The 25,660-nt window shown below is 40.2% G+C and overlaps 1 long non-coding RNA gene across 1 annotated transcript in view; it reads right to left on the bottom strand.

Annotated features, from left to right (window-relative positions):
• Positions 1-4,428: 4,428 nt before the first annotated feature.
• LOC136794451 (uncharacterized) overlaps positions 4,429-25,660 on the bottom strand; it is a 179,143-nt gene continuing 157,911 nt past the window's right edge. The window contains exon 3 of the long non-coding RNA XR_010841216.1: positions 4,429-4,535. This is a non-coding gene — a long non-coding RNA (uncharacterized lncRNA). The remainder of the gene's footprint in view (positions 4,536-25,660) is intronic.

The following is a 25,660-nucleotide window of genomic DNA, read 5'->3' as shown; positions in this document are numbered from 1 at the left end:
AGTGTCTTATCCTGTCTTCAAGTTACCATCTTATAAAAGGGCCCATGGAATGAATTAAACGATAGAGAATCATCATTCAAATGCTTACACTAAGATCCCGGAACAAAAGAAATCTTCCAGTGATAGATGTCCTCTGGTGGATTGCCACTGTCTATACAAACATGGAGATGGCCTCGCATCATATAGTGACGGAGGAGCTACAGTGAAAGAACCATATTAAATGGGAGACACAAGATTTCAGCTACATGAATATATAGAAATTACCTTAAAAGACTTTGAAGAATTTCTTGATGAAAGAAATGGTTTTGATATGCGTGTGTGTGTGTGTGTGTGTGTGTGCATTTTCATCTGGGCCAAGTTAGGGAATAACTGGTCCATGGGAAACATTTCCAATGAAACTGGAAAAACCAGGCAAGCTGCAATGCAATGCTCTAACAGCTCTGAGTGATCACTGGAAGGTCAAAAATAAAAATGATCAGCCAAGGAAAAAAATGTTCTATTGTGAATATAGGGTAGTTACATTATTAAATTAATATACAAAGCTTATCTAAACAATTTACACAATTTTAGACTCACAGAGGACCGTGAGGGTTAAGTCACTTATTCTGGTGATGACCCCATAGATTAAGAAAATTTTGAATCCCTTTTTTCAGAACTGTGTCAGGGAACAGGATCCTTTCTTTTAGCTCTCCACAACAGTATAGTTCTTCTTCCTTTGATGACAGATTTTATTGTTAGCAATGGTCACTTGCAGTCAATTCTTATAACCAGATAATTAATAGAAAAGGATAAGAGTGTTATTGGCGAAGATCGATGGTAGAAGTCTATAAACTATGAGTTGACAATTTAAATACCAATGAAATATTTTCTGAGAAATTGCACACTGACTCCAGAGGAAATTCAAATAGAGAAGTTTCTGGAAAAGTTTAAGCAATGGCAGAGCTCCCAGAATTGGTACATAGCTTCCGAAAGAGATTATTTTTAAAAGGCAACATTTACTTGTAGGAAAAATGCCACCTATTTAAAAGTAAGAAGGCCCCAAACTTTATAGTTTTACCTTCTCAATTTGATTAAATACAGACCAAAGGAATGACAATTTCACAGACTCTTGAAAGAGATCTGTTCACAGAAAGACCGCTTGGCAATAATGTTGTAAAAGTCATTGTTTATGTAGAGTATTGCAAAGAAATCCAGCTACACAGAAGACATGCAAAAAGAAGGAAAGTGCTTGTCCCCGAGGCAAAGCTGCTGGAAAATGGGAACAATAGGAGGCATGAGTGTCCTGAGATTAATGAGTCCAGGAGGGTTCACTTTTGTTACAAACTGCAAATCGGGTCTCCCCATGAGGTAGTTTCAGGTTTGGAATATAGGGTTCCCCAAGGCTTCTGTTTCAAAGAATGAACCATCCATATGACAAAATGTTGAGGGTACCACATCAAAATCATATCTTTATGTGCATGGTTGGGCTTTAAATCACTCTTTCTGGAGGAGAAAAATAAAATGACAAATTTGAATTCAACGACACAGGAAATGTTTAAATAGTAATACTAATAAATATAAAGCAGGCACAAAAAGGGAAAAGAGAAACATGTACCCGCTTTCTAGTTCAGGGTGTGTGGAAGAAATACACGATGCCCTTGGGTATGAGACACTTCATGCAGGAAAGAGAGAATTTTGTCAATTTAGGCTTGGGAATGTGTTCAAATTTTAACTTTGTTGCTGAAGCTTCTGTCCCATGGATAAAACAAACTCTTCACTTTTGGAGAAGTAGTTCAAATTAAACTTAAATTGACAAAAGATTACCCAGGCATCAAGAGCTCTTAGCAATGAAATGGTGATGTTGTTAACTATATCTTGTCTAGGTGAATGTTAACTTAGCGTGTCTAAGCTGAAGGAAGCTAGAGCAAGTTTGCCAGCCAGGGGAATGGAAAATAGCTAGAGTCTAACTCAGAACATGGACAAAGTAACTGTTAAAACACACCTGGGTTTTCCTATTCAATTCAGTGAGCCAACACATCTGAATGATTTTATAAACCTTCAACTTTATTGATGTCCAACCTGTTTCTCATTAGATGAAGTAATACAGCACTATTTGTTGTTTGATTATAAAATTCTTAAAGTATAGCATATTGGATCCTGTGCTCAAAAAAAAAAAAAAATACTGGTTAGTTGGATTTGTTTGAAATGTTCTGGGAAATATTGGCTAGGGGGAAAATAAAATGACAAAAGAGACTATGTTTTTTAAAAAATTATCTCATCCCCCAAAGAAATCAGACTTCTCTTCTGAAATCTTCCCAGTAGCAGCCATGGAAAAATGACAGGGAGCTGTTGGTTGGTTTTTCTTGCTGCTAAAACATATGTTGTTGTGTCATGTCCTAAACAGAAAACTGAAGCATCCCTTTCAAATCCTCAGCACTACTGACACTTCCAACAAGTGCTTTCGTATTGGTTTTGGTCTTATCTGTTTCTAACAGACAGCCTCATGCCTTGGAAATTTGACCTGAAATAAAAATTCAGCCCCAAGTATCTGCTGTCAGTTGCGCAGAAAATAGGAGATGACAGCAAAGTCACTTCTGCATGCTGAATTAGATCTCTTTCCAACATCTTCTAATGTCATTATTAGCACTTAAATACACTGTGTCAAAATGTGTCTGTGTAGGGAGATGGACCAGGCAACACTGAGTTTCCCTCTTAGTCAATTTGACAAGCTGTTTTTAATACACACTTCTGCATAGGGAATTATTTAGGAAAGACACCTAGCTCATCATAGACATTTGTAGATGAAGGCATTCAAAATGGACAAATACAGTCAATCCAGTTACAATTAGCCACTTCCAAACTTAGGGCAAGGCAGATGTAATCTGGCCTATGGAATCTATAATCCAAAGAAGTCAGCTCAACTTGGAAACTCTATGAATTAAATGGCTCAGAAATGATAGTCAATTTTGATTCACGATTTTTCACGACAGTTCTGTCAAAAATGAAGCTTCCATCTCCCTGTGAATTTGTTCTATGTATACAGAATTATGTTGAAGTAATGAGACTAATTCTACAATTAGCCAGTAATTTATTATAGGCATGCTGCATACACAGTCATGGGTGAACGAACTCTGAGTTTTCACTAAATTTCACCTACCTCATCCCCAAAGCTCTACATGAACTATTTTGATAAAGTAAACTTAATGAAATTATTTGACAGATTATGTATTATATAGCTTCCATACAAGATAACAAGATTCGTTCTCATGACTTAGAATGAAAATCTAGGATAAATGGATAGAAACATGAAGTCAATGGAATTAAATGCAATATGAAATGGAAAATTCTCACATTCCTTCAGAGTCTGAGAAAGGAAAAATTATTTTAAGAGGTAGTCTTCCTGTCATACAAATTAGTCAATTGTTTGGATGCTCAAGGGTAGATTGAACATTAGCAATAGTTCTATTAGTTGAATTTGAATGCCTCTTCTTCAAACCCTGAAAATCTATGATTCCATTATTCTTTGGTTCAAAATAAATCAAGGCCATTTCTATTCAAGTTAAGTACTTATGCCATTTCCAAAACCCCAGAGAAAACATTTTGAAACTGTAGTTAATTAAGAACTATATGCCTTGCTCGGTTCCTGACACTTGCTTTAAATAACAAAATTATAACCTGATGTCTGCTTTCCAAACTGTCTCTGATGCCCTCAGCTCCTGGCTTCTTGCCCTTTGTCCACTCTTTATCGTCTTGTGCACATCACTAGACCTGACACCTCATACATGTTCCCTGATACTAACTTTAGCTTCCACTCTTGATTATGACATGAGCTCATTCCTTGAATTATGTCTCCTTCTGGCTGCCTTGGAGAAAGATACCAATGAATCCATTCTCGTGGTCAGGAATTGACATCACCACACTCCATGCAAATCCAGTGCTTCTCCTAGGCCTATAAACTGCACATCAGAGTAAGGACTTATGTATCCTCCAGTTTATGCAAGATGTATTTTAGCAAAAATGTTTTATAGATATAAAAAGAATCTCAAAATAATAGTAATATCCAAATATCGTATATTCCATTTGGCTCTGACCTAAACCACACAGAAATTCTGGGGGTTATCATTCTTTATCTTCCTCCTTTTTTTCTGGCTTCCCCTTAGCCACATACTTTACCCACACACGAACACACACAGAGACACACACACACATGTACACGTGCACATATATGTGCACATGTGCATACACATTTTTTTAGTAAGAATTCTCAGTCCCAAAAGATTTGATCAACCAAAGAACGCAACAGCTCTCCATGCAACGTGAGATTGTCCCAACAAGCATCAGGATTGACCCTTGCTCAGGCACATGTTAGGAGAGGTGGGGGGTGGCAATTAAGTCAGAAACTTGTGAAATCATCATGAAGTTTTCACTTACCGTCGGGCCAGTTATCCAGGTAATGTTCTGGAGGCTAGCTCTGAACATACGTGTGGAAGGAGTCTCGTCTGGCTTCCACTGGACCCAACAGAACTTCTCTGACAGAAGCGGCCTATCAAATGAGCCTAGGAGGAAAAGAAGCATTTATTGGCAATCTATTATGTGCCATCGATGTCCTGGGCATATATGCATACCCTCGTTCATTTCTCTCTCACTCGTCCCCTTGTTACAGATCAAGTAAAGCATAAAATCCTGAAACTCTTCCCCCATTGCTCCTCTGTTTGCTCACAATTCTTTCCTCCCCTCCTCCCAGACTGAAGTATTTCCAAGTTTCTCTTCTTCCCCTGTCACAAGAGAGATGAGTGATGCTGGGTCACTTCGGCAAACGGCAGAGAGCACTTGTGGTTTTTACCTGTAGACATGGTGTGTGGAGGTAGAGAATAAAGGTAGCTAAGGGGGAAAGCTGAGGTTGGAGCAAGAAACTATGGGTCCCAGGTGGTGTCTGGAAAGAAGTCTGAGATGAGCTTTGAGAGCTGAAACAGCAGAAACAGGTCATGGACACAAGAGCAAAGATCTGCAGGTCAGAATGATTGAAATGATCATTGGTCCGGACAGATTCTGGACCCGGGGCCATCACAAATGGCTCTCACAGCACAGCTGTGGTCCTAGCCCTGGTTTGTGTGGTTTCGTTCTGAAAGGATGGAGGTGTGACACATGGACCACTCATCCTTCAGTAACCACTTTCTCTCCAAAGGTTCCCAAAGTCCCCCCACTCCTGTGGTCCAGGTCATTAGTCACTACTTCCTTGATGTTGTAGTATCACTTTGTATCCATCTCTATCAACACTTACCTCACCACACTGGAATCGCACATGTCTGTCTAAATTCAGAGCTCCTGTTCACATGAACCATGTCCTAACACAACTCATTCACAGCCCTGAAGGTCATACACCAAACAATCAATGAATAACTGCTGAATGAGGGAATGTGTGCCTGAAGGAGCTGTAGAGTTAGCCTGGACTTAGATGCAGTGCGTCCTCACGGCTTCTCTAGAACGGGTTACACTCCTTCAAATTTTTTTTTTCTTTTTTTTTTTTTGTGGTACGCGGGCCTCTCACTGCTGTGGCCTCTCCCATCGCGGAGCACAGGCTCCGGACGCGCAGGCTCAGCGGCCATGGCTCACGGACCCAGCCGCTCCACGGCATGTGGGATCTTCCCGAACCGGGGCACGAACCCGTGTCCCCTGCATCGGCAGGCGGACTCCCAACCACTGCGCCACCAGGGAAGCCCACTCCTTCAATTTTTAGATGCACATTTATGTTAAACACCTTACCATTTTTGAAACTGGAATGTTTTTAACAAAATGACATCTACTTTAATGTATTGGGTTCCCCAGCTTCATCCTGCCACACGCATATGCTGTTATTAAAACAATGGTATGCCTCCTATACAATAGAATCAAGGAAATAGAGAGTAGATTTTTATGAGCGGAGGAAAGATTCTTAGAGGTGCCAAGTCTTATTCCAAAGAACTCTCTCTTTCAGTGGTGGAGTCCTTGCACCCTACCACAGTAGGGGCCATGTAACCTGAACTCTTCCAAGTTCTACTGGCTACCACCTTCCTAACGTGGAGTGGCATTACCAGAGAAGCTACAGGAAGAGTTGCTTCTGCATCCTAACACTCAAGCGTGCTCCAGGGAGAATCCTCTCATGTGCATCTTGCGAACAAAGAGTGAGAAGCGATACAAAGCTGTCAGAAGGTAGGCTATTAGACCGCTGGCCGAAGGTCAGTGGTACAAACCCTAAATAGAAAACAGACAAATGCCCATTCTGAACTTCCAGTCTTCTATCTGTGCTGCTTTCAGCACAGATAGCCCTTTTCTTTCCTGTGCAACAGTGTTGTTAATATGCCGCATCTCCCTTTCCAAGCTGTTTTTCTCAAGGGCTGGGACCGTGCCTAATTCATTTTTCCAGCATTGTCAGGTAATTATTAGACTAGCAGGTAATATTAGAGTGCTTATTACATAGGAAAACACTGTGCTAAGACTTTGCCTGTTTTATTTTCAGTTAATTTAACAAGTCTTTACACAGCCTGATTATTATCTCCATTTTACAGATGAAATAACTGTGATTTAGAGGAGCTGTCTTGCTCCAAATTGCAAAGCTAGTAAGTGGCAAATTAGAGACACAAACTCGGGTTGGACTGACTCCACAGCCTCTCTTTATTGTAAGAGATTTCATTCATGTTGTGAAGATATACCCCGAATATTTCTCTGTCTTGAAATAGGAAATGCCAGTGCTACTGTGTTTTGTAAGCATCCTTCAAATATGGTTAATACAAGACTTAATTCAAAAACATTACATGAAGTAAGAACATATGTGGTATTGAATTTCAAACCTTGAGTGTCTTTATATATGCTAGGAACCCATTTTAGAGATAGGTGAGGCCACAGAGAGCAGTGAGAATAATTCTCATCGTTTTTAAAGATTAAAAAAATATATATATAATACTGGTCAAACAGCTAGTTAGTAGAAGATGCATCCATACATAAAGGCAGCTCCAGCTTTTTTTCTGAAAAAAAGCTTGGTTTTCATTCTGACATCCCGTTGCTTTCCTAAAGAGGTTTCTTTGTGCAGGAATATTTTGGTTCGATGCAAAAATATCTGCACTCTGATTTTGTGATGCATTGCTAAAAATAAATAGTGGTCACGAATGACTACTTATTCATCACAAAGTATTAGCGGTTGTAAGTCTTTTAGAAAGTGTAAAATGCAATTAAAATATGAACTAATACAATAAAGCCAATCTTTCACAGTTTCAGGGGTGCTAGGAGGAAATGCAGAATATAATGGAAGAGTGTAAGTGGAGAGGATCTAATAAATTACTTTGGAAAACGCTTGTCATATTTTAATTCTAACACCAGTAATAATAAAGCGAGCTAGGCGTGCACTAAATACACTTCCCTCATCCCAGCAGCTTGGCCATTTGTGCTGTAACCTTGCTGACTTGGAGGTTTCAAAGTTTTTCCATCCCCTAAATGCAAAGGACACTCTGCCTTTATCACTCATCACTGTTACCGATCTTACATCATTTTGGTTTTTGGTCCTCAAATTTCAGATGGCTTCTTACTGTCCCCACATAGAGAATACAATCCCATTGCCTGGCTCTGGGGTGCAAGGCCCTCCCTGGCAGACTCTCTATTGACCTTTGTGGATATGTTGCCCAATGCACTTTGTTTCTTTCCTGAACCTTATTGCTCTGGCTTTTGTTCTGGTTGTTTTCTCTACTTGACATGCCTTTTCATGTAACGTTTGCCGTCAATAGTTAGCTATATTTCATGCTCACTTAAAGCCTACCTTGCCCATTAAGTCATCCAAGCTTCCTCAGCTGGAATGAATTTCTCACTCTACAATACTCTTGCTGCATCTTTGTACTTCCATTAGCACTCAATTACATTATATTCTAGATCATTAGCAACATTTTTGTCAGTAGATAGCTCCTTTATCATGCTGGTGGATACTTAATTATTATTCTTTTTGGACCTCCTCATAGCACCTAGAAGTGTGTGTGTGTGTGTGCACGCACGCGCGAGCCCACACATGCATTCAGTAGGTGCTCTCTACGTGTTTGTTTCACTTAATAAAATGGTCTTTGTAAAATTTTACGTACTGAACAACCAAAAAAAAAGCATTTTAAACACTCAGATTGTTTGAGTTTCACCTCTTAACTCTACCCTTTCAAGCACGCCTCAGCCCAGAAGAATCTCTAAATTTATTATCATTTTATAGAGAGATCTCATCTGCTCAGTGAGATCAGTTGGAACTCAACATGGTATTTTCTGACCGTCTCTTTACCACATCCCTTTATTCAGCAGATGAGACGTGTCTGCCCTGACAAATCTCCACGTCGCAACCCAGACACCACTGCACCTTCTGGAGACAAGTTGCCTCCTCCACTCCCAGGAAAAGGTCTTATTTGATGTTTGGATCAAGACATTATGAAGACAGGACTAATCATTTTATTCAACAAATATTTCTGAAGTGTCAATAAGTTTTAGGCATTCAGAGTAATACTGAGAGGCGATACAATCCCTGACTGCTCCTGAAAATGTGCAAGAGGAAGTTGGACTTTGGAGGCTGGTGGACACAGTTCAGATCGTAGCTCTGCTGCCTACTGTGTGTTCTTTGGTAGTACTAAATGGTAACCAATGTGACATGCCCTCTGAGCCCCTGTTGTACGGCCATCACTTATTACTATTGTCACTTATGTAAATACTGTTAAGTGGTTCAAAGGAAGAAATTGCATATTTTATAATATTATATTTTTCACAGAAAATAGCAAAGTCTCTGGCATGTAGTGACTGCTTTTAAAAAAGTTTGTTGGTTGAATGAACCAATTGTCAAAATATGAGCTAAGAACAGTAAATGCTGAGGAAATTCAGAGAAAGGTTGTCTGCTGTAAGCTGGGGGGAGGGAAGGCAGTGAAGTCCTGTACGTGAATAGTGTGAATAGGGTTGAGACTAGCAGAGAAAAGGGAATAGATAACAAGCTTCCCGGGGGCAGAAATTGTGCCTGTCTGTATATATCCACAGCTTGTAGCATATGGCCTGATCGTGGTAGGAATTTAATAAGTATCGGTTATATGAATGAATGGCTTCTATGTGTAAGGAAGATCGTTAGTAGAAATAAATCAGGATTGACTACAGTATGTGTTAAGAAAAAAGATGAGATAAGGAAGGCATTCTGATGACCAGATGGACAGACAGCATGGAGATATGGTCAGCAAGGAAAAAAATGAAACAGATGTTGGGGAGCCTTGAATATCAAGTTGAGTGTGGGGAATGGGGAACCATCTTGGGTTTGTGTGCAGGAGTATTAGGTACAGAACTGGAAAGGGTCGGAAAACTAGGACATTAGGTAACAGGAGGTGATGAGGAATGGACTGAGTGTTGGCAGAGAGAATAGAAAGGAAGGATCAATAGGCTCCGTAGCTGATGGGATAAGGGGGAAAGACAAGCAAGACTTGATGTTTTAACTCTTCGACACTGAGAGAATGGTGGTGCCCCAGAAATGTGAATGTAAGAGGTTGGGATGAGTTCCGAGGAGACATGAAGTGTCTATTTTTGTCTGTTGCATCTGAGCTAATGGAGGGCATCTAGGGCATTTTTGTCTTAACTCAAAACAATATTTTTCAAGTGCCCATATGTTTGGGACTCTCAGAAGGATACAGAGTGATGATATAGTCCCTGATTGCCTCTGAGTGTGCCAAAGAGGAATATAAACTTTGGAGTCAGATGGACATAGTAATAGGTGATGATATTTCTTAGACCTGGAGCTTCAAGTTCAGAATTCAAGTTTCAGATGAGATGTCATAGCTAGATCCTTACCATGAGTTAGATCCAGTTCCCCAAGATAAAACAGTAGAGAAAAGCAGCAGAGGGCAATGACCAGAAAACAGAGCATGGTGTTCCATAGTTTTGCTGGTGGGATAATGAGATATCACCCTTTGCATAACTAGCTTCTTTTCCTCCTTCATATCTTAGCTTAAATGTTCCCTGAAAAAGGCTTTCCTCTTTCACCACATTATGCTACTTCAAACACATGCATTTTCTTTTTATTATAGCAGAGAACACAGTATTCATGTCTTTACTTTGGAGAAAAAAAAAAAAAAAAACTCTTCACCCACCACTATAATTACCAGCAAGGACCATAGTTTTCTTATTTACCATTAAATCTTTGGAACAATGTGGCCCAATAGAACCTTCTGCAACGGTGGAAATGTTCCATATCTGTGCTGTCCAATATGGTAGCTGGTAGCCACGGTGATGATTTAACATTTGAAATGTGGCTTATGTGATTAAGAGTATTTTAATTTTAATTTATTTATTTAGTTCAAGTTAAATAGCTGCATGTGACTAATTGCTACAAGATTGGTCCTCACAATTTCAAAATCTACCCTGAAGCCTGGTACATAATACATAACAATAAATCATTTTTGAATAAATAAATGAACAAAATACAGGGTAATCTAGTTTAAGTATCTCTGGAAATTTATTTATTTATTTATTTATTTATTTATGGCGGCGTTGGGTCTTCTTTGCTGCACGCGGGCTTTCTGTAGTTGCAGCGAGTGGGGGCTACTCTTCATTGTGGTGCACGGGCTTCTCATTGCAGTGGCTTCTCTTGTTGCAGAGAATGGGCTCTAGGTGCACGGGCTTCAGTAGTTGTGGCACATGGGCTCAGTAGTTGTGGCTCATGGGCTCTGGAGTGCAGGCTCAGTAGTTGTGGCACATGGGCTTAGTTGCTCCATGGCATGTGGGATCTTCCCGGACCAGGGCTCGAACCCATGTCCCCTGCATTGGCAGGTGGATTTTTAACCACTGTGCCACCAGGAAAGTTCTGGGTCATTTTTCTTTTTGTCATTGAGTTGTATGAGTTCTTTATATATTCTGGATACTAAACCCTGATCAGATACATCCTTTGAAAATATTTAAAAAAAATTTTTTTTTGATCATTGAAAATAATCAGTCACTAAATAGCAAAAGAAAAGAAAAATAAATAAATAAAAATATTATTTTCAACTTCATTATTCTAACTTTTCTGCCACAGTTTTATTACCCCATGTCTATAATTCTTTATTGCAAATATAAATAAAATTCCCAAATATGAAAAAAAATCAGGAATGAAATTCCCCCTATTATAGCTGGTTCCTTCCCCAGAATTGTTCATGTAGGCCCATGACATTGCTAAAATAGTGAGATAATAAAATGAATTTCATTGTTCAGTAACGTGTAGACAAAAGGTCCAATGTGAGTCAGGTAGTAGCTGTTCTAAAGGAAACTCACTTGAGATTTTCCTTTCTTATCTCAGATTATAGTCCATATACTTCTCCACCTGATGATCACTCAATGCTTTTGTTATAAATTTAAGTTTCTAGTTTTAGGCTAGAAAGGGCACTAACAGGAAGGGGAAAGGGAGGGGGAGGTGAAACAATAGGAATAATCTGGATAAATTTGAGTGAAGGCTCTGCAAGTTTGAAAGTGTCAAGCTGCCATGTGGGCACCTCTAGACTTCTCTCTGGGAAATTAGTCCTCCTTCTTGAACAGAGCCAGACCTTCCCAACCAATTTGCCATGGACCACAGTTCATGGGTTATATGTGTGCCGACATCCTACGTGTCCTCAGGGCAGCCAGGCAGGACCTAGAGTAAAAGTCCTGTGGCAGGAGATGTAGGCTACTAAAAAGAGAATCGTTTTCTCTGTGGGCCTTGCTATAGAGGTCTGAGATGTATTTGTGTTACTGAACCAAAATTGAGTCTGCTTGCCCATGGGCAGTAAAGCCAATCTACTGACACGAGGTTGTGGTGCAAGAAAGCGCAGCTTTTATTGCAGGGCACCAAGCAAGGAGTCCAGGGCAGCTAGTGCTCAAAATACCCAAATTCCCCAATGGGCTTGAGGAAAGCTTTTTTTTTTTTTTTTTTTTTTTTTTTTCTGTACGCAGGCGTCTCACTGCTGTGGCCTCTCCCTTTGCGGAGCACAGGCTCCGGACGCGCAGGCTCAGCGGCCATGGCTCACGGGCCCAGCCGCTCCGCGGCATGTGGGATCTTCCCGAACCGGGGCACGAACCCTCGTCCCCTGCATCGGCAGGCGGACTCTCAACCACTGCACCACCAGGGAAGCCCGAGGAAAGCATTTTTAAATCCCAGGTGAGGGAGTGGAGTTGCAGGGTATGTGGTTAGCTTGTGCACAATTCTTTGATTGGTTGATGGTGAGGTAACTGGATGGTGTCACTTATCAATCCTCAGGCTCCAGCAGGTTTAGGGGCTACATGCTCATGGTCATCAGGTAGTTAATTTCTTTTACTTAATGGGGGTTTTAGCATCTGCAAAACAACTCAGGACCTGTGCATCAGCTACTTTTATCTAAGTACTTCAGAGAGGAGCTAAGGCAGAGTATATAGAGGAGGGGTCTGTCCTGGGAAAGCCCCATAGGTTCCTGCTCGGTTACACTTGCCTGGATAAAAAGAACAAAAGAAAGTCTTTGCAATGTGCCCATGTCGATCAGCTATATCTAAAGCTTTTAAACATCAAGACCTTCCTTGGACGTCTTTAAATAAATTACCTGTTTCACATATAGTCTAATATCTCCAGTATTTCAGGACCTATTGAAAAGAATGAGCCAAATGCCTTTTTCCCTCAGTGAAAAAATGGTGATTGAAAAACTTTTCAGACAGAGAAAAGCAGGAAGAGAATATGACTCAGATATGAAATGCAGTTTAGTTAACATTTCCCTTATCCACACGTGTGTATTTAGGAGAGCTTCTCTAATCTTATATAAATGATCTTTTAAGATTTAATATCCTTTTTCTTGTTTAAATATGTATCAAATTCTACAATGGACTTACCATAAAAATAAATCAAGCTACATAATGTCAGAAAATAACACTTTATGCATATGAAGTTCCAGGGCCATGGAAATAGTAATATAAACCCTCAGTGTAATGCCTGTTTTATGAGCCCAGTGAGATTTAAAATCATGACCTTCTTTTACCTGCAGCATTCAGAATCATTCTGAATAAATACTCAACCAATGGGCAGGCCTTGTAATCTGCCCTATGGGTAAACCATTAAAATTCTCTGAGCCTTAGTTTCTACATCTGTGAAATGGGGGGAACATGTATCTGAGTGGGCTATTGAGAAGGCAAAATGCAACAGTGTTAATAAACTTTCTGACACAAGAGCCAGCAGCATGTTGGTAGTGCTCAATAATTGTAGCATTAATAAAATAATTTGAAAAATCCTCTCAATCCATTAAAACTCTTGTTATACTTGAATAAGTGGAGAAGTAGAATTTTAATTTCAAAAATCCCCTCCCATTTTAAAATTCAGCAAAACACGTCAATGTGAAAACCCCATTTTTCTTTTGAGTTCAATGAATGAGAGAAGAATTTGTCACCATGAAGTTGTCTATGAAACTAACTTTCAGTGATTACTAAAGCACCCATACATGCCAAAACAAAACATATTTCTACTGTGAAATAAACTGCCATCGAAGTTACTTGGACTTTAGCTTTCACAGGAACTGGTTTTGTTCTGCTTTGTTTTGTTTGCTTAGATTTGCACAGAGTTCTGTCTTCAACAGCAGATGTTAGCTTGCTGCAGAAGAAGTCGAAATAAACCACATGACAAAGAACCTTAATGGGAAGCATAAGTGTTAGCAACACTCTGTGATCTATATCTCAGAAAACAAATTAACACCACACACTTTCAGGATGTATAGACAGAGATCAATAAAAAGATGTTCTTGCAAATGGAATATTGAAAGGCAAGCAATTGTACACTTCTGCCTTCAGCATCTTTCCAATGAAAAGCAAGTTGCAATACAGCAGAGGCTGCTTTTTCTTTCTTTTTTCCCCTGAACGCAGAGCTAGTTCAGCTTTCAGGTATCACACAAACCTCTCTTGAAAGAGTCGCCATTAGGAATTACATCTATGAATGTAGTGATTAAAAAAAGGAACTCATCTACAGCTGGTCCATCCCCAAAATGGAAGGGAACACTTACCCTCAATTTCAAACACCTTCCCACCTCTCTTTGTGTGTGCGTGCACGTGTGTGTGCCTGTGCTTACAAGCATCTCAAGCTCTCTGTGGGAGGAAAACGGTTTCAATGCTGGTGTATACGTACACTAGTGGATTCTGGGTGGCGGCTGCTGTTCCATCTGTAGACAAATGAGATGTGCTGTGAGCCAGAGTGGATCGGTTTGCGGTGGGGGTGGTGGTGTCCGGAGTGGGAGGAGAGGTGAGAAGAGGACGGAGATTCGTGTATCATGTACTCTTTTTTTTCTTAAATCCCCATCAGGCTACAAAGGGGGCTAATTTATGCCTCACATCGGTTCATTATATGTATTTGTATCCTTTTCCTGTCACTTGAAAAACATTATGCAATTTAGAAAATTCATAGGGATGTTATTTTTTCATCAGAACGTGGTGCTGCACCCCATGCCTGCTTTGTTGTCAGAAACAGGGGTCTCCTCCCAGCAGTTTCTGGATATGCTGCAGGTGCAGCAGCTGAATATAGGAAAATCTGGAAACCAAGAAAAGGCTTAGGAATTGAATAGGTGTAGTGACAGGGACAGTCCTTCCGACAGTGAAAGATGTGACTCTGGTCTGGTTTATGGGTCCATGCTATTAGTCAAAATCTGTGTTCCTGTGAAATGCAATGTTTTTAAACCACCATCTAATTAGCTTTAAAAGAAAAAATAAAGAAAAGTTCTATTGAATAAATTGATAAGTCACACTTTTCTAAAAATCTAAATTGTCTTTTGATTGGTTTTCTGGTAATTGCTATAGGATAATCGGAAGATTTCAGCACGTTTTTCCTCTTGCAGTTTCAGATTTTTTTTAAGCCAGTTATAATTAAGTGTTTGTAGCTGCTGTTATTTTGTTCTGGTCATTACCAACATGGTCAATTTTTTGTGTCTCCCCCTCCCATAGTTTCTTTTTTCTAACCATCAAATGTTCGTTTGTAGGGCATATAAGTGATATGTCTTCAGAAGGAAAAAAGTTTATGAATCAAATGAAACTAAATTTTTATTATGCTCCATAAGAAAACTTCCCCTTTCCTTATCACATTTCTCCTTAACACATCTGTCCTTGGGGCATTGTCCTATTTTCCTCTCACTCTATCATCAGCCAACATCAAAAAATATCTTTAATTACAGAAGATAATTATAGAAACCATTTTTTCTGGCTCTAGACACCATACAGATTTTCCAACTTATGAGGCCTCTTATTTGAAAGTCCCTTGATGACACTTCATTCTTTGAATCAAGAGATGGTCCCTTTGATATATTCTCTAACTACGGAAAGATGATTCCTCTTTCCATTTCATCAGCCATGCACTTTTGACTCCATTGATATCAACCTAGATAAGATCTCTAAATGTTTGGTGTTAGATTTTTTTTTTTCCAAGAAAATAATAAGCATGAGTGGAGAAATTAGTTAATTGCTTAAATCCCCCAGCAGGATGTTAGACATGAAGCAATGGTGTTTCCAAATTCTGAGTTAAGTTCTGCACTTTACAATGATGAGTTCGAAGTGATAATGGAAGATGAAAAAAGGATTTGTGATTACCGGGATAAAGTGCTAATCTGCACCACAGAACCTGCTGCATCCACCCCTAACATTTACTCTAAAATGCTTTCAGCTTTTAAATCCACCCTCCAAAATTAGTAGGGGGTTAAAGTAGAACCCATTGGGAGGTTACATTTATTTAATATTCAGTCCTTTCTTGGATGAAATATTGCAGTCTATCCTCACAGGTATTTGCCAAACCATTAGAGTAATGGTTTATAGCTATTAAATGAAATTGCAGTTCTGTTTGTAAGTTCCATTTACACAGGATAAGCAAAGTGCCTTCATCTAGATTTAAAATACCTGAAATCTTAGCTGTGGCACATGAAGATTATGTAGACTGTTAACTAATTCATCACCTTTGTGTGAACCCATCACAGATGAACCTGCTCTAGGTGTCTGTGCCACACAAAACCATGGTGGGCAGCCAGAGTCACACTGTCATGTACTGTGTCATTCATTTCTTCAGAGCTGGAAGACCAGGCACTGGTTTCATTTTTTTTGTAACAGCCTTCATGCTTTTGTTTTTTTTAGATTCAAATGAAAAGGTGCTTTTAATCATTGTTTCCAGCACAGGAATATTTGATATAGTTCCCTCTGATAATAAATGGAGAATCATGCCTAGAGTTAAAATAAAGCTTTCCTCAGAAGACTTCTATGTGCCTTTTCCCCCATGCTTTTCACTTTATAAGCAATTTGCACAGACACTGCTGAGTACAAAGGAACTGAGATAAATGAAGTCTTTAGAACTTCACCCTTCTCACTGGGTGATGAGTTTGATTGCTTTCAACAGAAGAGACACTCTTATATTCAAATGATTAATTACCAAAACTCACATTTTTGGTTGGAAAAGATCCTCCACATCCTGCCCCTTCCTCCAGAGAGTAAGTTAATGCTATGCTAATGGGCCTTCTAGTTTACGGTGTGAGTTCCCAATGGATCTCACTAGAGTGCCCCCCTCCTACTCGTGACTTGAGGCTCATGTATGCACACAGATACTACTCTTCTCAAAGTTTCTGTGCTTTCAGGTAGCATAAAATGCCTTAACCAGATACCCCTGACCCGATACACCTTTGTGTGAATTAGACGAAAGTGTCCCCTCCAGGTGTACCTGCTCCATAGGGGTCCGGCTTAGCAGTTGCAGCAGGATTTGGATTTCAGGCCTCTCTTTACCCCTTGACCACTGCTGTTGTGCAGGGTCCAGTCTGAACGGTTGTCCAAGGCAACTCTGACTTATCCTAAAATAACAACAAAAACAGCTGTGATGGCCATGAAAACATACTGTTCAGTCTCATCCTGCAGGAGGCATGTTGACTGATAGATTGAGTTACTGCCCCTCTGAAACTACCATCCATTTGTGCCAAGGCCACACTTCCCCTAGCTGCTCCTGGCAGTGAGTTAGCATGGCAGAATACTAGTCATGACCTGTTCCTGTAGGACGCAGCACCCTCCAAAGGACAAGTTCAGCTTGAAGACTTTCCATTAGCCTGGCCAAAACTTCCTCAGAGCTGCGCTACAGCACGAGACTCGCTCGGCCCAACCCCTCCTTCCCCCTCTCCTTTCTCAGGTGTCAGATGAGTCCACCTTGCCTTCACTGGCTTCCTCCCCTTTATCCTTCACAGGCATATTCCCCAATTAATCTCTTGCCCCTCTAAGCTTAGCTTGATGTCTGCTGCTCAAAAGACTCAACACAACAGCTAAAAGTCTTTCCACGTACCAGCCACCAAGCTAAATGCTTTACCTTTGATTTCTCATATAACCCTCCCAACAACGCAATGAAGGAGATGCTCTTTGGACTCTCCTCACTTTGTAGATGGTTCAGTGGAGGTTTAGGGAGGGTGAACATCTTTCCCACATCACACAAGTTGCATGAGGCAGAGCTAGGATTGGATGACAGGGTTTTTTTCAATCCATTGTTCTGAATGACTCTATTATACTAGCTGCTATATTTTTAAAATTTGGTAGGACTGATAGAAACTAGAAGGACTTTAAAATTGGAGGTTTTTTTTTTTTTCTCACAAAAAAGGGAAAAGCCAAATACTCCCTTTGTCCTGAAAAAATCACCTAAATGGCCTACTGTAACCCAAAGATAGTGCAATAGATACTTACCGCTCTAGGAGAAAACTCTATTGTAACAATTATCTAGAATTCAAATGCTTTCAGACTGAGAAATTAAGGCTTTTGTTTGGTATAATTATTATTTTAGAAGTTGCTGGTCTGGAGCAGAAAACTAGCCATGGAAGTCAAGTAGTGCTACCAAAGTCAAGGAGGGGATCCTGTCACTCCAAAATTCACGGCCGCTGGGAAGGGCAAGAAGGTTGTCCAAGTTCTATGTTTCAGACATCTCACTGAGGCTGCCTTCTCCTTAATCACGAAAAAAGAAAAAACTACAGAAAAAGTTGGGTCAACTTCTGAATGAGGATACTCATGAGTTCTGGGGAAGTCTGGAACAGTTGTGGCCTGTGAGAGGAATAAACTACTGAACTTCTGGGCTTCTTGGACTGTGGCAGGTCTGTGGCAAACTGTCTTTTCTGGAAATAGACTAGGACACCTGAGGTGCAGTCCAAACTGTGTGGAGGACATCTCAGTTATAATAACAACCACCATTGAACTGAAAGCGTATTTGTTCATCAAGCCCTGAATTAACTGTTTTGCTCACATTATATATGCCGTATATTATCCTCTCCACAGTCCTGTAAGACTGTTGTCATCCTGGTGTCAAATTTTATGAAACTGAGGTTTAGAAATGTTAAACAATTTACTCAAGATTGGGAATTCCCTGCTGGCCCCATGGTTAGGACTTGGTGCTTTCACTGCTGTGGCCCCGGGTTCAATCCCTGGTTGGGGAACTAAGATTCTACAAGCCACACAGCCCGGCCAAAATAATAATAATAATAATAATAATAATAAAATTAGTAAGAAGCAAATAACAGAACTCAAACCCAGATTTTTCTGTTGCCAGGGCTCCAGCTTAATTACTAGGAGACACTTTGGCTGGAATTCAGACTGTAATAGACTCACCTCTGTTCAAGCAACATGTTTCAGAAATTCTATACTCAAGGAACCCAAGTGGTATTTGAATAACATCCTCCAAAATGAGAGAGGAATCATATGCAATAGAGTTTTCCCAAATGATTCATATTATGCCAGGAAATATCCCTCCTTTTTAAAAAGTGCAAAGAAATTTAGAAATACTGAAGTCGTAATACAGCTTAGTAAAGTGAGGTTCTGTTGAGCATCTACAGTGCTCAAATTTTAGTGTGGATCAGAACCACTTCATGGGCTTTTTAAAATGTAGTTTGCTGAATCGCAGGTCCAGAGTTTCTTACTCTGTAAGTCTGAGAATTTGCATGTATAACAAGCTCCCAGATGATGTTAATGCTGCTGGTCCAGGGAGCTCACTTTAAAAACCACTGATCTGGAGGTCTTCATTTTCTTTCCTTGCATCTAGGGTTTAATATTAGAAAAAAAAAGCTCAGATTCCTGAACTAATGGAATTGATAAAGCACCAGTTAACAGAACAAAAATTCAGAGCTGTGACAACATGTCATGGTGGGACTAGGATTCTAAGACCCCAGATTATCCTGTCCCACACTTTGCCTAAGAGGACTCTGCCAGAGAGAGGTCAGGACCAGTCCACAGTGTGTAGCACTCGCCCTGAGGCAGGGTGGGGATTGTGTCTGTAATAATGTTGCTTTGAACAAGTAAGACATTGAGATAATAAGAAAGGTGCACTCATGAAGCAACCTGTGGTATTTTTATTCTCTTTGCCCTGAGGAAATTTCAGCCAGGTCCCACAAATTCTCCGGACACTCTTGGCTATTAAGATGCTCTCTGGACATGTTAATCTCCAGGATGTCTCCTATCAATCATTAAATTACCAAGTACCATCTCATGTACTTGGTCATTTCCAAGCTCTGCACTGCATTTAGATTTCCAGTTTCTTCCCATTTCCCCAGCTCAGGTCTGCTTCAGGTTAGAAGCTGACAGTGAAGGGAGGTGGCACAAGTGACTTTCTTATTCTCCTACCTAGAAATTCTATTCTTTTTCCCCCACTGGGTGGGTTGCCTGCGGCATCCCCAAGGTTGAAGAGGTCATAAAGGAAGGAGAGGAGATACGGGGCAGGACATCTTACTTTACTGACACCTGTGTGATCTGTGCTGGCTTCCTCCACCCCCGGCCAGTGTTTGAAGCCCTCTCTCCCGCACGCTCGGGTGGGACACGCCACGTGGGCAGCCTCTCTCTTTTGGCTTGTGGCTCCCCCTCAGCTCCGACATCTGAGCAGAACATGGCAGCCTGTGTTGGCTGAGGTTCCTTCGACCCTCCTGGGTTTCATTTGTAAATGACCCTAGGCGGACACTACAGATTCCTTACCTGGTCCCTAGGAAAAAGGAACCCCTGACCTGCTGCTGTCCGGTGAAGGTGGTCCCTCCTCAGATACAACCCCTGCTCTGCTGCCACAGGTCACTTTAGCTGGTCTCCAGTCTGTAGAGTTTTTTTAGGTTTGAATCAAATATACCAGGCTCCCGGATTCCAGGAACCACTCTGAAAGCCTTCTAAGTAATGTCTTTGAATCCTTTTTTTTTTTTTTTTTGGCTCCGGACTTGGACAGAAAAGGGGATATTTAAACCTAGTGTTACATAGCCCCACAAATCGAAGCTGTCTCATAGGCTACTATGAAAGCCCTCCTTTTGCTAAACTGACAAAACTACCCATCAGTCACACCATACTTGAGTAGCTCACTCAGATGGCAGGTGTGGGAGGACATAGTGTTTTAGCAGATGGAATCTCTAAGACAAAGGGACACCATGATATTCCAGAGTTACTCCTGAGGGACTAGTACTATCTTGAAATATCACATAAGTGTAAAAAACAACAGTTTCCTATCCTTTCAGGTGTTAAAGCAATTTTACTTTCCTTCAGTGGCTATGGAGCAACCTTAATAAATAATACAGGATCCTTAGGCTTTAAAGAATCAGGGATACGGACTAGACGACAGAGTAGATAGTTTTCTTCTTCAGGATAGCTGAGTAAACACACAAGGTTACCCATCCTCCCTTGCAAAATTTCAAAGTTATCACAGAATAAATCGGCAAATAAATCCTAAAAGGCACTGGAAAGCAGAATACGCAGGGTAAAGGGAGTGAAGGTGCCAGAAAAACATAGAGTGAGGAATTTGTAAAAGATATAAGAAATAAACTGAGACAAACTGACAACAAAAGTCACATAGACAAAAGAGAGGACGATGGAGATTCTGCCAGAAAACTGGGTGGATATTTGAAAGATTCCAGGTATAACTGGCGGAAGGGTCACTTATGGCTGCCATGCAAGGTGGGAATAGGCCTGCCCACACATCCACCCACTGAGGTACAGATACCATTCAGTTCCCTAAAGTGAGACTTCTGATCCCAAAGACTGTCAGAGAAGATTCTGTGACTGGAAACAAATGTCCCTGTTATGGCAACCACGAGGAAGAAATGGGGTGCCCCTGTACCCAAAGGCAAACTCCCACCACACCCCACAGCAAATCCCACCCAGCAGCATGTCAGCTCTTTTTGTAAACAAATCATGGGTTAAAGAGGAAACCAAAGCTGAAGATATAGACATTGTAGAAAGCAATGACAATAACAGCACTACATAGCAACATCTATGGGATGCTTCTGTACCTCATCCTAAAATCAGTGCATGGAATTTCTCCTGAGTTTATTCCGCAGCCCTGTTTGTGTTTCCTTGACCTACAAATGATGTAGGTCCCAACTTTAGCCCTTATAATAAGGCACTTCTATAGATAATGGGGCTTCAAGTCCCACACACTGCTTTGGGGTCCCTTTTCATCCCCACAACTAGAGATTTCCTTTCTTGTTACTGTGCTCAGAAAGGTACTTTCAGAATGTGAGGGCAATTTGGCTGTGACATCTGTCACCCCATTGATCACCAGGGCTGATTCGGCTGATCTGCTGCTTAGGCAGGTGTCCCCGCCCGCCCCCCCACCTCTCCATGTGCATGCCTCCCGAAGCTGCATGCTCAGTCAAAGAGGACAACTTTCCCTGATACAGGAGGACCGTTCTTCAATCCAAGGTATGTGAGTAGCCACACTCTCCTGCTAGAATCTCCAAACAAGCTCTCAAGAAAGGTACTTTTAAAAACACTCCATTTATTTAGCTTGGATGGGGAACTTCCCATACATCAGCTCATTCTGCCATCTTGAAGAGAATTTCTGAATTAATTTCAATTTAAAAATATGCCTAAGTGTGATTTGATTATTTGCTTCTCCATGTCTCATTTCTCACTGCAAGCACTCCAACTATACTATTTGCTGTTTCCCAAATCCTGCTTTTATTTTTGGTTGTTGTTATTTCTCCATTCTTTACATATGAACAATAGATGTTCATCTTTCACAAAACTGTTCAAGCATCACCTTTCCTGTGAAGCCTTTCTGGGATCCTCCAGAGGGAGTTAGTAACTCTCTCCTCCGTGTTCCCATGCCCTCGTTCATCACAGCTGTATGACAGCACTTCTTCTTTTGTTCTGTAATTACTTAGGTGTCTGTGTTCTCTCTAGGCTATGAGCTCCTTTTTGAGATTGCTGGAATCTAAATAATGTTTTGGTACCACCAGCACCTAGCATGGTACAAAAAGTAGGTAGCCACAAACTAGAATAAATAAATGACTCCCCAGATAGAAGGGGTAAGTAGTTATGTAAAGGAAAGGCACACCCTGTCCAATTGACAGGAGTAGACATTATTAGCAAGTAATGAAAATTGGTTGGAAAAAAACTCAGATGCCTAGGGTCAAATGCACATTGTACTGAGAAGTCGTTTCAATACATTAGTCAAAGTAGAAGCTTGGTAATATGATTTCTTGTAGCAACACTTAAAATTAATTGGAAGGAAGAAAAGGCTAAAAGTTAAAGGGGTCAGTGAGGAGTAAATGGCAAACTTCAGAGTTCCTAAGAAAGGTGTGTAGGAAAGCCCTTAGAATGGTTAATAAACTCTAAGAATCCTTCCGACCTTCTCCCACAAGCTCCACAGGATACAATTACCTTTCTGCCAGTTCTACCTGGAATCTCTGAAATACCCACAGTTTGCCCATGGGCTGTCAGATTTTAAAGTGTAGCGACGGCTTATAAAATAGCACAAGAACTGTAACTAAGTGTGCACCTCCTCCTTGCTTTCTGGGCCTACTTGCCTTCTCCATGAATTGCCCCAGATTGCTCTTGACTCTTTATTCTGAATGAAATTTATGGGGAACTCCCAATAAATCCTCATCAATACAAATAGTAATGCACGACTTTTCTAGAAAGATAATTACCAGCTTTCTATGTAGCCATTAGTTCATTGTTCTCCACCTAATTTCTAGATGTTGACATTTGAAAAATACCTCTGGCTAACAAAGTTCTCGTAAAACTTGTAGGTGAGCAACAAATGTTATTGAATGAATGATTTATTAATATGTTTTAATGGTGTAGGATGGTCTCAAATTTCAGCTTAAGACATTCTGAGTTACAGAACCTATTTATCCCTTAATATAAGTCATACACAATAAATCCCCAATCTCTAAGAAACAGTTGCTTCCAGTTATAAACAACCAGTTCAATCAATGATTTTAAATTGCATCTTTTAAATACTTAAAAATCATGTATCTTACCCCATATTCAAGTGAATTAGCAAGATCAAAGTTAACATATTTAGAGTATCTGACTGACTAAAAATAGATTATAAAAGCATACATGTTAAATGGTTCCACGAACAAAATAATTTGACAATATTTTTTATCTTTAAACTTATAAATAATATACATTAACCAATAAAATACTCCTACACCAAAACCCTGAGTTTCCAGATTCTTTGATAACCAGAATTTCTGGTTCACTGGCTATTCTAATTAATGAAAAATAACTATATCCACACCGTAACCAGATCACCAGTTTTCAAAGAAAGATAATAAAATGCACTTAGGCTTGGCTTAAAATAATTTGACTTGTGGATTCAGATGTTACTTTAGGGCATCAATGGTACCTCAAGCTTGTCAATATCACTTTAGCTATCGAATAATTATGTTAAAGAAGAGCATTGTTGTCTTAGTATTTCAGAATGAATGGTATTTTATTAACTATTCATCAGCACAAGTGAGACTCCACCCCAAATAAAATATGACCAGACAATTTACAATGTGAGAGCGAGAAACGTACATATTTGGGAATTTAAAATGAAGTGATTGGGAAATGAAAGTTTAAAATGGTGGGGCATGTTCAGTGGACACATATTAGAAGATGTACTATATCTCTAACAACCTACAGAATAAAGTGATTTAACATGTGCATTCAGCGTGCTTCCCAGGGTCACCATATTGCTAAAGTCAACTCTACATGAGCCTGGTGTTTCTAATCTTATTTTCTTGGTATTTTCTGCCTGGCTCTGTCTTTCTACTTCCCTGATTGGCTTTTATCTTCTTGACTCTTTCTCCTACCAGGTGGTAAACAAATCCCTGCTGAGTGGTAAACAAACCTGGAGGCTAGGTGGACCTCTGGGAGTTGCAGCTGCCACAGTTATAAAAAGAAGTTTAAACTCTTAAAGAGATGAAGAACCTTTAAAGGAAGTGGAGAGCAAAGCCTTGAAGTTTTTCTACAGTTTCACCGTTTGTACTAAAGATGGCTGAAAAGAAGTCAGTAAGACAGAAAGACAGCTACAGGCAACAGAACATGGAGAAGAGCTAGTCAAAGCAATGATCTGCAAACATCTCCTCTAAAAGAAATAACAAAGCCCTAAGACAAATATTATTTCACTGGCAACCACCAGAGTTTCTGCTATTGTAATAATAGTTTCTTATATTTCTATGCTGCCTTGAAGTTTACAAAGCTCTTTCCCATATATTATCTCATTTGCTGATCACAACCTGCCCCATACTCCCTTTTCAGGCTTCTCCCCAGGGCCCTGGGCTAGGATCTACCAACTCAGGGTCCTCTGACCAGGCCCTATGTACTGTTATCTTTAAGCGTTCACTGTGATCCTCATGTTCACGCATTTCAAGTTTCCTCTTCCAGTTGGCCTATCCAAATCTTACTTGGCATCTAAGACCAAGCTCATAATACTATTTCCTCTGTAAAGCCTTCCCTGGTGAGTCACCTGGAGGAATCACACCTTCCTTTGTATACTATAACAATCAATGACCATTAATGTCACTTAATAACAATTGTGTTCTGTGTCTCATTAGATCTGTTCTATTATTGTCATTTTGAAATCTCCTACTATTGGAATTTTTTCCACCAGGTCTTACTTCCTTAACTAGACTATAAGTCTCATGAGATCAGGTCTGAGAACCTGAACAGTTAATTTGCACAGGGTACAATCAAGAGCCCCTCCCGCGGTGTAAGCCCTAGTGGCAGAGTAGTGGGAAATGGAGCTGATTCATGGACAGTTAGTGTCTCTGGGGGACAGGAAGCAGAATGCAGAATTTGTGCATTCCTCTGCCACATGGTTGTTCTACTTAATTATGTTTCTTAAAGGTACAGACCCAGTGTTATTAATAGAACGTATTTCAATGAATTAAACCAGAAATAAGAGAACTAAAGAGGAAGGAGGTCAACCAGTAATTAAGAAACCAGAGTAGATAGTAAAGCATGCCAACAGTTAAGTACTAGGAAGACAGGGCTAAGTAAACAAGGGAAAGAAATTTTGGAAACCAAAAAAGAAGCCATGTGGCAGGACAAGTGATAAATGCTTAGATCAAATCTCCAAACAAATGGCTTCAGACCCAAGTGGAAGAATTGAGAGATCTAAGAGTCAGTTGGGTAGGAGGGATTTGAGAGGCTTCCATCCAGGATTGTTCATCATAGTCTTAAAGATCATGGCACAGAATGGGTCAGGAAGTAGAATCTGTGTTTTCTATTAATTGGAATTCCTGCAGAGTGGACTGCATACAGCAAGGGCTCAATAAACATGCACTCAGTTGAGTTATTGAGGAACATACATTATTTTGTGTGTGTATGTACATTTGTATTGCCACCGCTAGGTTTTCTATTTATTCTAAGATTGACAGGTCAACCTGATCCATACAGGAAAGGCTTTTGTCAGTATGGGAAGAGTCCAGTTTGGGAAGCAGACACTACTTACCACATCCTACCC

This window comes from Kogia breviceps, chromosome 1 (genome assembly GCF_026419965.1).
Source record: "Kogia breviceps isolate mKogBre1 chromosome 1, mKogBre1 haplotype 1, whole genome shotgun sequence".
Classification (NCBI taxonomy): domain Eukaryota; kingdom Metazoa; phylum Chordata; class Mammalia; order Artiodactyla; family Physeteridae; genus Kogia; species Kogia breviceps.
The sequence above is the reverse complement of the archived record's forward strand: the minus strand, read 5'-3'. Positions and strand labels throughout refer to the sequence as shown.